Genomic DNA, 13,122 nt, shown 5'->3' on the forward strand with positions numbered 1-13,122 from the left:
TGTTTTCTATCCATGCAGAGTTTATGGATCTCTGGACAGCCAAGTTTTCCATTTTGCAGTAAAAGGAAAACTTAGCTATCCGAAGCTACACTCTTCCTGCAGACGATAAAGGCAAACATGATTTGGCTAATAAAAAAAACTTATTTTCGCAATCTGTACTTAAATTGATATTCGAAAAGATAAAGAAAGTCCAATCAACAGTATAAATAACTTGAAACACTGAGTTTAAAATTGCTATAAATTATTTCCGAGCGCCGCAGCAGTATCTCCAAAAATGAGACAAGAAACCGAATTAAACTGAATTTTCTTGTGTTGTTTATCGAGTTTAATTTCACACGAAACAAATAAATCAACTTTCCGTTTCCAGTTACTTTTTGCCAGCTAGAATTATTAATAAAATCAAAATATAATTAATTTAGCGGAAAAGACTGAATGTTTTTTAAACAATTATCAAATGATAATAGAAAAATATATTATTGAAAAGCTGTCAAATGATATCGTGTAATTCAGAATCTACCTGGTTTGATTTTTAGTAATTTACAAGTAAAATCTCAATTAAATTAAACCAATTTTTCGAACATACCTAATGTAAAGACTGCGATCACTTTGCGTGTATGAAAAACAAGTGAAACGACACGTGCAACTCATCGTTCCTTTCGCTTCTAGTAAGTGACATTTTATCAACTGTCTGCTTCACCAGCAGTTTACTAATTTTAATTAAATTTTAGCACTTCTTTGCCTCCGTATGTCCTTTCGGTGAGCCGAGACGACGAAGATGGTGACAACGACGACGACGACGAAGTATGTATGGACTCAGTAGCTCCCATGAGGACACTCTATCAACGAATGGTTCATTTTAGCAGTTTTGTTGTTTAACCTCTTTTCTCCTGCTAGATCCGAACCCAAATCCATTAGCAAGAATGCGCATTTACTCATCCCCCTGTCTCGTCCCGTCGCGTCCGTCGTCGTCGTCGTCGTCGTCGTCGTCGTCGTCGTCGTCGTCGTTTCTCCGGTGCGGTCGACCGATTCAATGTCGAAGCATATCGTTGTCGCCAACGCACGCCATCTTCATCATTATTCTCATTGTCATCTTTAGAGTGCATTGGAAAATAAAGTGTGCTGGCTGCTACATGTGTTTGGTCCTGCTCGAGTATCCAGATGGATTCAAGCCAACAATAATGTTCATCCTTCCTTCTGAACGAAGCTCATGAGAGTTGTACTACATCAGTCTCAGAACTATGAATATTGTGCTACATTTATGACGTAACGCAATAGTAGTTTAAGTACCTACCACCAGCTAGCAAAAAAGCACTGAATATTTCATACATTGTTACGTATAGTACAAAGAACCAACAGAGCAAAAAATAGTACCTAATAGCAAAGTAATGTGCCTTAATAGATCCGGTGAATGAAAGTTCTGTGTTTACTTAACCTAGTTTTCCCCCTTCCATGATGGTAAAACAGTATGCTACAAAGTATGTGCTCAATTAGCTATTCTTTTCGAAAATGGGAATCCTAGTACCAGGGACCAGAGAGAATATATCAAAGAACTCGGAATGCCGGAACCTTTGAGCGACATGTAATTTACATGCCTTACTTTTCCGTTTTCATTCCGTATCCCTTAAGGTCGTCCTGAATCAGGACTCATGACAAAGATGTGGTAGAATAGAAGTAATTTGCGAAATGATTCACTTTTATGGCGCAGAGTGCATTTTTAGTTGTATAATAAAATTACAAATTACTCAGGAACGCAATTTGTTAAAAAAAAGTTCATTTTGAATGTATTCAAGTATAAAGTCAAGTAGATTTTTTAAATTTTCAGAACTTTTGGATCAACCTCCGCGAAACAAATATTTTATTAGCAGAAGGCAAAAAAGTTTTCTGAGCAATTCAGAAAAAAATATTCAAGCAAATTCCAGGATGCAGTTTTCTTAGAATATTGAGAAAATTTATATGTATTTTCATAAAAAGCAGTATTTAGTTTCAACTTGATGAAGTAAGTTAGAAACAAAATGTGTATCTGTCAGGAAGGATTTGAATAATTTAAAAAAGTATGGAGGTCTGTGTCTAGGAGAATGAACAAAGGGTTCACGTAGGACTACGAATGCGGGTATAATTCGACAATGCTTGATAATTTGAAAATGTTCAGTTCTGTATATCATTTTTTTCAGAAAAAAAACAAAGAGAATTTTTTAATCGAGTAAAAAAATATGGAGTTTAGGCATTTTTACTTAAAGTTTAAACGTGAAAACCAAATCTATTCTTGGTTTTAATAAATACGTTGTTATTTTCCATGCAAAAATCTACGAACAAAAAGACAAAAACGAAAGAAATTTTTTTTGGCCGAGTTTCGGAAATTCCACTGTCTGAACTTCCATTTCTATTTCGTGCTAGAAGCGTTAACTCACCTCGTACACTCATTTTTCGAATTTTTCAGGCTGTAGAGCCCACATACAATTGATTTTATAAAATAAATTTAACTCATATCCTATAAATTATTTTTTGCCCCCCGATTTTTTAAGCCAATTTCAAAGGGGGGAGGGGGTGACCAAAACTTTGAAAATGATTTGCAATGGCCTAATTGTCTTTAATAAACAAACAAACTATTTAGTAATTGAATATGAAAATTGTAAAAATAACACACAATTCCTACATCTATTTTAAATCGATTGCTATTCATCAAAATCCATTTATAATTGGCAGAGCTATTAGCGTTCAAAATCTTTCCTATTTTCCTGACGCTCGCATTTTTTAATTTTTAGGAAATACCCCCTGTACCAGCTACCTTCTTGAGAAACGTAGTCCTACTTCGAAGAATGGTATTCAGCAGATAAGTGTAATGTCGTTAGCGTCGAGCAATTGTTCTGGTCGGGCTATCACGATTTTACAATTTTAGTAACTCGTGCTATCTCTAGTATCAAGAGTTGTAAAACTTATCCATCTTCTATCTTCTATCTTCTATCTTCTATCTTCTATCTTCTATCTTCTATCTTCTATCTTCTATCTTCTATCTTCTATCTTCTATCTTCTATCTTCTATCTTCTATCTTCTATCTTCTATCTTCTATCTTCTATCTTCTATCTTCTATCTTCTATCTTCTATCTTCTATCTTCTATCTTCTATCTTCTATCTTCTATCTTCTATCTTCTATCTTCTATCTTCTATCTTCTATCTTCTATCTTCTTCTTCTATATATATAAAAGTGAGCGTGAGTATGTTTGTATGTTTGTATGTTTGAATGTTTGTGTGTTTGTATGTTTGTTCTGGAGTTATGGTGAAACATACAAAAATACAAACATACAAACATACAAACTTTGTTGTATGTTCCACCATAACTCCAGAACGCCTTGACCGTTTTTCATCAAACTTGGCAAACATGTTCCTTGACATAAGAGAATCAGCACTGGGGGGTCAACAAAAAGGGGGGGAGGTTCCCTAATAGGTGGGGGAGGATCCCTAATAGAGAAGGAGGCCATAACTCCGGAACGGCTTGACCGTTCTTCATCAAACTTGGCACACATGTTCCTTGACTTAAAAAAAATCAACACTGAAGGCATTGACAACAGGAGGACCGAAATGTTTAGACGGTTCTCCCATAAGTGACGGTAGGACAAAAGAGGGAGCTGATGACCGGAGGTTGCTGACGAGAAGGGAGGCGTAACGTCAATATGACTGTAACACTAAACTGCAATGCTCGCAGCTGTATATTTGTCTAGTGTAATTATGCACCGAATCAAAGTGACCTGTATAAAAAGAGTTCGATCATTAGTGCTAATTGTTGTTGGCCGCATGCTGTTTGAGTCACAGGGGAAATCATTCAAACAGCGTGGAGTTCATCTGAGGACACCATGTTTTTCCCATGGTAAACTTTATGTGGCATGCTCCAGAGTGGGCTCAGCCAATAATTTGTGCATACTTGCTCCTGGTGGTGACACTAAAAACATTGTTTACAAACAAATTTTGTCTTGAAATGAGATGAAAGGAATGACAGATTTGTTGTATACATGGAAAAAACACTGTTGCACCTTCTACTTTTTTTTATTAGGATAGCATGTAATACTAAACTAATAAATAAATAAAAAGCTGTGTTTAGCAAAGTACAATAACAAAACTATTAATTTCCTATGGGTGGGGTAGCCATTGTTAAAAACGGAAGGTGCAAATAGGAAAAATGGCTTTGTTTTTCTTTCTTTATATGGTTTTAGAGGGATTTCCGTAAAGAAAACAGATGTGCAGATGACCGGGTAGACAAAAGAGGGAGAGCTGACAAATGGGGAGGAACGTCCGAAAGAGGAACAAGCGTTGTATTTTTGCATTATAAGCATTTCGGTTACAATAACCGATGTACAAGTGGCTGTGAGACAAAGGCTCCCCGAGTAAGATCGGGCACTCAGCTAGTTACTTATAAACCTCAAAATTTGTATTTGAGATACAGTTAAGTTCCGATTTTATCAGCCCCATGTTGAATTTTGGGATGACGAAATGGGGAAACTGACCAAATCGGGAAAAATTTTTTTGAGACCTTGCAATATCGAAGACTTCTAGTAAAAATTAAATTTTAACCCTCCATTGACCAACCGAAAGCTCAATGAACCGGGCACAGCACACTGGTCTAGAATCTTTTTTGGTGCGCATTAGCTTTGAGCGGGAAAACTTGGTTTTAGGTTTATGGAACCTTTGGAAGAGTTTCTTAAAATTAAAAGTTCTATCGTTCACCGGAATTCAAATTTTGATTAATTCCCATAAAAGTAAAACAAAAAATTAATTTTTTTTAAGTTTCAATATAACATATTGATGTGTTCTTTGAAGTTTTACAGCATATTATTACAAGAAATTTTGCGAAAAACAGTAACCTTCTATTTGTTCAGCAAAGATAGGAAAATCCTATTTCTCATTTATGAAAAATCGTTGAAATCAGTTTTTCTATTGACATTGCTTTATGTGAAATTCAACCAACTTAATGCATGGTGCTAAATTTTGTATTCAACTTGATTTATTCAGTATTTAATTATTAAAATATCCTAGGAAAAAGCTTAGGTAAAAGGAAGTTGTAACAGGCATGTTATCAATTCTAATTCTTCTGTGCATAGTGATCTTATCTACTGCGAATATCGACAGAAATAATAATAATAGATTGCTTTACTTCAACGTTGAGGCTGGGCAATCAACATCCTTACACTGAAACAAGAAGCATGGTAATTGTTACCATATTAGAGGGTAAAAAGAGGACACAACAGTGAATTTTTGCTTCTGTTTAGATTTCTGTTTAGCTTAATCAGTGTTCTGGTCAAAATTACTATGCGTTACTTTCGGCGTTACCCCGATACACAACAAAAATAACAGAATCATAGTCAAAATTCCTAGACATGCTCATGAAAGGTGATAAAATTATCTGAGAACATATTTCTTGTACAAGAATCTTGGTAAATTTGAATAGCTTTTTCATGGTACTTACAAAAAGCATGCGTTTTCTGCAAAATTACAAGAATTATGCCAGATATGGGCTCTCGTAATGCTCGGTGAATGTATTTACGTCAACATATGCCTCAGAAGATGAATTTCTATTTTGTGTATATAAAAAACTTTTCCACGTGGACATTTTCCATACACCCTCGCCCCTTCCGTGGACAAGCATGGACATTTTCAAACCCCCCCCCCCTATAAACTGTCCACGTGGTATATGGATGGCCCCTTATGAGGCGCTGGGTAAATCTGCCCAGTCACTGTGAGGCGTAGTGGACTTTTCTTTAAAAATTATTCATTAAATACAATTGTCGAGATAAATATCGAAAATATATTAACTATGTTGTATGCCTTACGAAGACCATAGAAAATACCGTCCAGTAAAGTATTTGAGTAGGGCAAGGCGAAATGCTACAAAAGCGCCTTTGAAAACCTGGATTGTTGTACACTTCGGGAAAGGTGATCGTAATAATATTGATTTTACAAGATCGCCAAATTTTGCAAAAATTAATTAAAAATAAAGTATTTGTGCTTATATGAGCCTACATAAATTTGCCCGCACACAAAAATTACACTAAAATTACACCGATTTAATACAAAAATGCTACAAAATAACGCAAAAATGATACAAAAAAATGGCCACCAGCTGTGAAAACGATAAAAAGTTACTCAAAAATAGAATAAAACAAGTGGTGATAGATTTTTCACATCTGTTTATTTGTTAATTAAAAATTGATGTAACTTTGATTTCAGATTAATATTAACGTGAAATAAGATTGTTGGTTTCCCGATAAAATAGAAAGTGTAAACCAAAAGCACTGTAGATGGATGAACAATGTTGTTAAAAAACGGAGGTATTGTACAACTTATAATGAACACTTCAGCTTGAGTCACTTGGAAGCTTTACACAAAATCCTTTGGTTTTCTTTTCTTGATGTATGTATTATTCCCTCATCAGCTAATTTCTGTTAAATATAAAGGAAAACAGCAATCGCAGTATTTTGCATGATATTGGCACCATGACTACACTACACTACAAAGAAAAGCATGTTCTTTACACGAAAATCTCCTCTGACTCTATGATTAGGATCTAAAAGGCTTTAAAAATCGATATGTTCTTTTACTGGAATAACTATGGAAACGTCTCGTTTACAGTCGGCATGCATTTCATCTCATGTTTAAGAGTATACTAAACAAAATTTACCTAGACTTGCAGATAAAACGACTCAAAGGAGTGAAAGCTGCTGAAACGCAAGTTCTGCGAATGAAAAGTGCGCAAGCTTTTACGTATAGGTACAGATTTTATCTGAGTGCACGCGGAGTTGTTTTTTCTTTGCCTGAATGTGCTTGGTGCTCGTGTGCTGTTATGTTTTGTGAATTTATGTCATTTGCAGAGCTATATTGATGAAAATTTAGCCTGATAGTATTGTGCTACAATGAAATACATTTTAAATAATGCTTTTCAAGTGAAGAAATAGGACCGACTTTGTTTGAAGTGCTTAAGTAAAATACGATACGCGATGTAGCTAGTATTGTGTGAATTGTATCTCTATGTTTTATGCTGAGGTGATTTTGAAATTGGTATTTTCATAAGCAGTTGTTTTCTTTTTCTTAATAGAGATTTTGCCTATTTTGGCATTCGCTTTTGAGTTTTTTTTATATAGGGACATTTGTTTGATACAGTGGTGTTTCATATGAAAGGTGATCAATGAGATACGACACAGATAATTTATCTTAGTGAAACTACTGTACTACAGTTCAAAAACTGTAAGTATAGAGTTACGAAAACGTGTCTACTAACGCACTCAAAACAATTTTTGTAACCAATAATACGGACTGAGGGCTTATTTCAGGTTGAGACAGGTCACACCGATGTAGTTAGGTAGAGAAGACCGTATAAAAATCACTCGAAAAGATGACTTTCCAATGGCATATATTTTTAATTCCCCCCGTCGAGTCATACCGAATGCAATCGCTTGCAATCAGATATCTTGACCGGCTCTTTATTAGAACTCTTACAAAGATCCGATCCTAATTGTAGCTACTCCACAATGGTTAAACCCGCTTCGATAACCACACCATCAATCTTTACAGCGTGAACAAGGACATGAATACGAAGTCCAAATAGCAATGAAAGATTGGTTTTATTCTCATGATAGTTTTAATGACCAAAATTGGTCATAAATACTATCATAAGAGTGTAAGAAAAGCTCAAATGTAACTGGGGCTTTCCGTGTACACTAAAAGCAATCGTGTTTCCTTGTTTGAGACAGTCATAGACAGTTTACTTTGGTGAAATTTTGGTTGTTTATTTAGTTTAAAAAAGTTTCAAAAATAATATTTCTGACAGACGCGAAAAACATAATGATAAATTTTATTGTACATATCTTTTGTTTTGAGCATGAAAACTACTTTTGAAATCCCAGAAATCACGAACACGTGTTTGAACCTTAAATAGTTCCTTAGGTTTGCAATTCGTTTTGCGCCACGGATTGTTTTCTACTATATATTTACAACAATCGAACTATTGTTAGCTATAAACCATACAGAGCAGCAAACAGCGCGTTTTTCTCGAAATCAGAGTTTTGTCACTTGGTTCGGTCTGACTTAACACCGACCAATTGTTATTTTGATAGTTTAGGGAGTATACAATCTGTCCTAAAAATTCTCAAAATAATTAAAATGTCCCGCATGTTGTGCAGGTTGTGCATCATGCATCGTTATGTCGGGTTTATTTACCCTTTCGTATCCCGTATTCGGTAGGTGTGCGTCAGTTAGAAACGGTCGCTCATAAATATTTATTAAAAAAAAGTACTGTCAGTGTCACGTGCTTATCTGATATGTATAACTCCTCATGGACATGTCAGATTATGAAATGGAACATTCCGAACAAAGGAATATACGATGATGAAACGAAACGACGAAAATGGGAATATACATTCTTCACGAGGGAAGGCAGAATAGATTTGATATCAAATCTAATCATACCGTCAAGTGGTTCTGAGTGGCGTGATGCTCAAACAAATTATGATATTTGCATAGAAATCGGAATATAACTGGAAAAATGATGGTGGCAAAATCGATGAGCAACCTGCTCGAGTGTAAACATATCAGGCCAGAGTGTCGCACTCAATAAGCCCAAGCATTTCGTTGCTTTCTGGAACACTGTTGATAATCCAAAACATGAAACTTTCTATCAGTTCATCAATTATTCACCAGCATGTTATTCCGGGACTCCTTCAGAGTCCATAAATCAACAATCGGAACTTTAAATCACATGAACTGCCGGCTCCACCTTCGACTTTTTCTGTTTTTCTATACAGTCAGTTTTTACCGGTGTGCAGTCAACAATCTGTTGGCCCATGCTGTGCTGTGTTGCAAGTCAAGCAGATTAGGAAGACAGCAGCTAAATGCAACTCTAGACTAACACGCAGATTGAAGGCGGATGAGGATTTGGGCCTGTTCGAAAGGCAAAAGGGTTAATGCCGTTAAGCGCGTAGGAAACAAAACAGTGCAGCGCTCCGGCAGCATAACACCATAGAATAACACCCACAAAATTTGTGCACCCTACGATGCTATACGTTAGCATTATGCGCCACCAAAGACTGCGATGTTTAGATTGCGATTGGACTAGGGTGTCTGTATATGTATAATGCAGTTTCATGCATCGAATATTCCGAAACTCATAGTTGGAGTGAAAACAATCGCGCCGGAACACATTTTCAATTGAATGTTATTTTTCCGGATTTTGAAAAGTAAAATCAATACTGTGCAAAACAGTGATGTTTATGTTTGCAACTTAATAAGAAGCTTACAAACCTCTGTATTTGTAAACAAATTGCTTTAAATGCTCAGAAATATCGTAATTAGTAAGAAATCAATCTTTAATGTCATAGTAAAATAATATGAACCAGATTGTGTAGCTGATAACGGTGAGATAGCAGTCATGCAAATAATACATCTGTCGTCAGCCAAATTGCTTTCAATTTACTTTTATTCAAATAAATTTTTTTGTGCAACGTAAGAGCACCACAATCACTAGACACAATCGCGGACAAGACACTTCTAACTCTTACAAAATGTTAAAATAAAACAAATTACTTTTAACTTACACGTCGACCGGTTTCAGGCATCATATGCCTATCTTCAGGACGAGAGCCGATGTCCAACTGATCACTGTGTCGTTATTGTATCATCATCGATGCAACGTCGTAGAGAGAGTGAGAAAGATGTCACAGCTTAATTTTTTCTTATAAGATTGAAGAGAGGCGAGATTATTGGTGCGTCATCATCATTCATAAGCGGTTTCGTTGCATTGGAAATGAACATTGATTCCCAAGCATTAAGCAATGAAACCTTCTTCACGGTTTTAATTAGTTTAGCACTCTCCCAATCGATTTTATGTAGCTGGTTACCACTATGTGATGCAACACTAGAATCGCACGTTCTGTTGTGTTCCACTGCCTTCATATGTTCTTTTAGGCGAGTTTTGAACTTGCGACGTGTTTGACCTATGTACACGGCCGGGCAATCTTTGCATGGAATCTGATAAATCCCCGATTGCTCATCGGGAGGTGTTTTATCTTTAAGATTACATAACAGTTCCCGTAGTGTGCAGCTACTTTTGTGGGCTACCGCAAATCCAAATTGTTTCAGCACATGTTTAATCGGATTTGTAACTGTTGGGTAAAACGGTAGGCTAATTCGAACGTTTTCCTCTCTCTCTGGTTGGAGGGTCGTTGCTTCATATCAGATTCCATGCAAAGATTGCCCGGCCGTGTACATAGGTCAAACACGTCGCAAGTTCAAAACTCGCCTAAAAGAACATATGAAGGCAGTGGAACACAACAGAACGTGCGATTCTAGTGTTGCATCACATAGTGGTAACCAGCTACATAAAATCGATTGGGAGAGTGCTAAACTAATTAAAACCGTGAAGAAGGTTTCATTGCTTAATGCTTGGGAATCAATGTTCATTTCCAATGCAACGAAACCGCTTATGAATGATGATGACGCACCAATAATCTCGCCTCTCTTCAATCTTATAAGAAAAAATTAAGCTGTGACATCTTTCTCACTCTCTCTACGACGTTGCATCGATGATGATACAATAACGACACAGTGATCAGTTGGACATCGGCTCTCGTCCTGAAGATAGGCATATGATGCCTGAAACCGGTCGACGTGTAAGTTAAAAGTAATTTGTTTTATTTTAACATTTTGTAAGAGTTAGAAGTGTCTTGTCCGCGATTGTGTCTAGTGATTACTTTTATTCGACTCAGTCATCCTCTCTTCAATCACTGACAAAAAGCTTATGTGTAGCATTTAAAGTGAAACGCAGAAACACCAGAGTCAGGAGGGAAAAAATGTCAAAAAATAATTAAATATAATTGATTGATCACCAAATTATTTATTCTTGAACATCTGTAACTTTCGTCGTTTGCAATGTTTTCTGTCGAACTGCGTCGCGGAGCATGAAACAATTTGTGGGTTTGGTTCTTCACATAGAATAGCAGCGCGTTTTTCACGCAGTATCAATTTCGAAACAGTTTCCCATCGTTTGCTATGTGCCTTGCATAGTTCCGCAGCAATCCTTTGCTGTCAAATTCTCTTAGATATACTCTGTCTCCTACGGCATTCGAACTAACTTTCCCTTCTCATACATGTAAAGCTACTCACTGATTACATCTGATAAGCTTCAGTTTCCATTGGGTTCCAAATTACATTCAATTTATCATCATCAGCGGCAGCATACGCAGCGTTGTATTATAGAAGTCTCGTTCGCCACCGTAGGAATAAATCGAACTGTATGCAAACATTGCGTTTCGAGTAGAATAATCGATGATGATAACAACAAACGAAGAAGAGGTACTGAAACGTATACGTGCGACAGTATTGATCTTATGCAACATTACTTTTAGAATAATCGATGAGACGTTACATTTGCGTACAAACAACGACTTTCAATTAAAGATTTCTATACACCTGGAAACATGATTCATGAAAAGTTTTAAGAAGAAATTGATTTATGTTGTAAACCAAATCTATCCGTTAAACTTGAATCGTTTATTATTTGAATACGAAAAACGGATCTATCTTAAAACCAATGAAATAACAATGGTGAGTACCTAGTCAAAATAAATTTATTTAACTAGAAAAATAGCGAAAAAATTATTCCGATTTAGTTGGGATGAAGGTTTCTTCAATATTTCACCCCGTTGCACAGTGCGTTGAGCCATAGACAAAAATCATTTTTCACTTTTTTTAATCGGGTATACTAAGTATTTAAAATTGTTTATAGATGCCTTCTGCTATATAAACCAGTATTAGTTTGCTTGGGAAAGCGTCACAACTACAAGCGTTCAAACTGTCAAGTTGCAGAGTGGATTTTACTTACAAATTTTGCTTTCATTTTTGAAGGTTATTCATCGCGCTCGTAAAAGTTTCATAGTTTGTGTAATCAAAATCTTTAAAATGGAGAATAACAGTCAAGGTTAGTAGAATAAATTTTGGTTATAGAAAGAATTCATTTTGACCTCACTCCTAAGAAATCGCCCCATAGAAACGACATAGATATTGTCCTTCAAAAAAAAAACAGAACTCCAACTTTGATTACTGATTTAAAAAATGTTCCACCGACTTCCAAGCTAAAATATACACAGAATAATTGTTCAAGGTATCCTCTATAAGATCGAACAAGTTTTAGCTGCAACTACCTGCAACTCTGCAAGATATTTCAATATTTGTAGATCAACGTCAAGCACTGATAAACCATCAGATTTCCGTTGATTCTACTATATTATGTTATTCCTGTTAGAAGAAACCACTGTTTATGAAGCTTTGTGCTATTACTGTTCAAAATTAAACTCAAAGCGATTTTATTTCATATAGCGAGTAAATATTTCCTTAAAAAAATTAATAAACTTAATCGGTATTAAGTATTGCCGTTTTTTCCCGTTTCTCGGGTTGATAATAATGACGAATTATCAATGATAACGGTTTTCCTGCTGAAAATTCGTTTCGTGGATCTAATTAAAAGGTTTTCAAAAATTTCCCAACAAAAACAGAACGTCGAGCTGCAGACTTTGTCTCAAATTATGCCACGGAAAATTATGATTTACTCTTCCGTTACGGCTGAGAATGGTAAAAAAGGCTTACGTATTACACACTTAAAAAACTTAGCAAAATTTCAGTTTTGCAATTCGACGTTTACGGATCTTTACTAACGTTTGGCATCATTAAAATTTTACCGAACGCTCGGCTGTCCAAATCTCGGCAAAATTTTGCTCACTTCGGCAATTTTTTTAAGTGTGTACTTAAACACTAGTTCTGTTCACAGATATAGATTTGTTAGTGCGAAGCTATATTTTGCTTTAAAATGCAAACGTGTTCCATAAACATAGCTTTCTAGGCTTTCATGCACTGAAGAAAAACATTTCGATTACCGAAATTGCAGCCAAAGTTGATCTTTGAGTGCTGCTTAATCTAACACTAGCCAATTTACCAAAGTATTTCTAGTACAAATGCCGCTTTCACAAACAACTTTGGTAGTTATATAGCCGACGGCAACCCATATAATGATGAAAAACTTTTGCAATGCTTGCATACAAATCTGGCGTTTGGGACATTTTTGCCATTATGTAAATATTTTGAGACATT

Source organism: Sabethes cyaneus, chromosome 2 (assembly GCF_943734655.1).
Source record: "Sabethes cyaneus chromosome 2, idSabCyanKW18_F2, whole genome shotgun sequence".
Lineage (NCBI taxonomy): Eukaryota > Metazoa > Arthropoda > Insecta > Diptera > Culicidae > Sabethes > Sabethes cyaneus.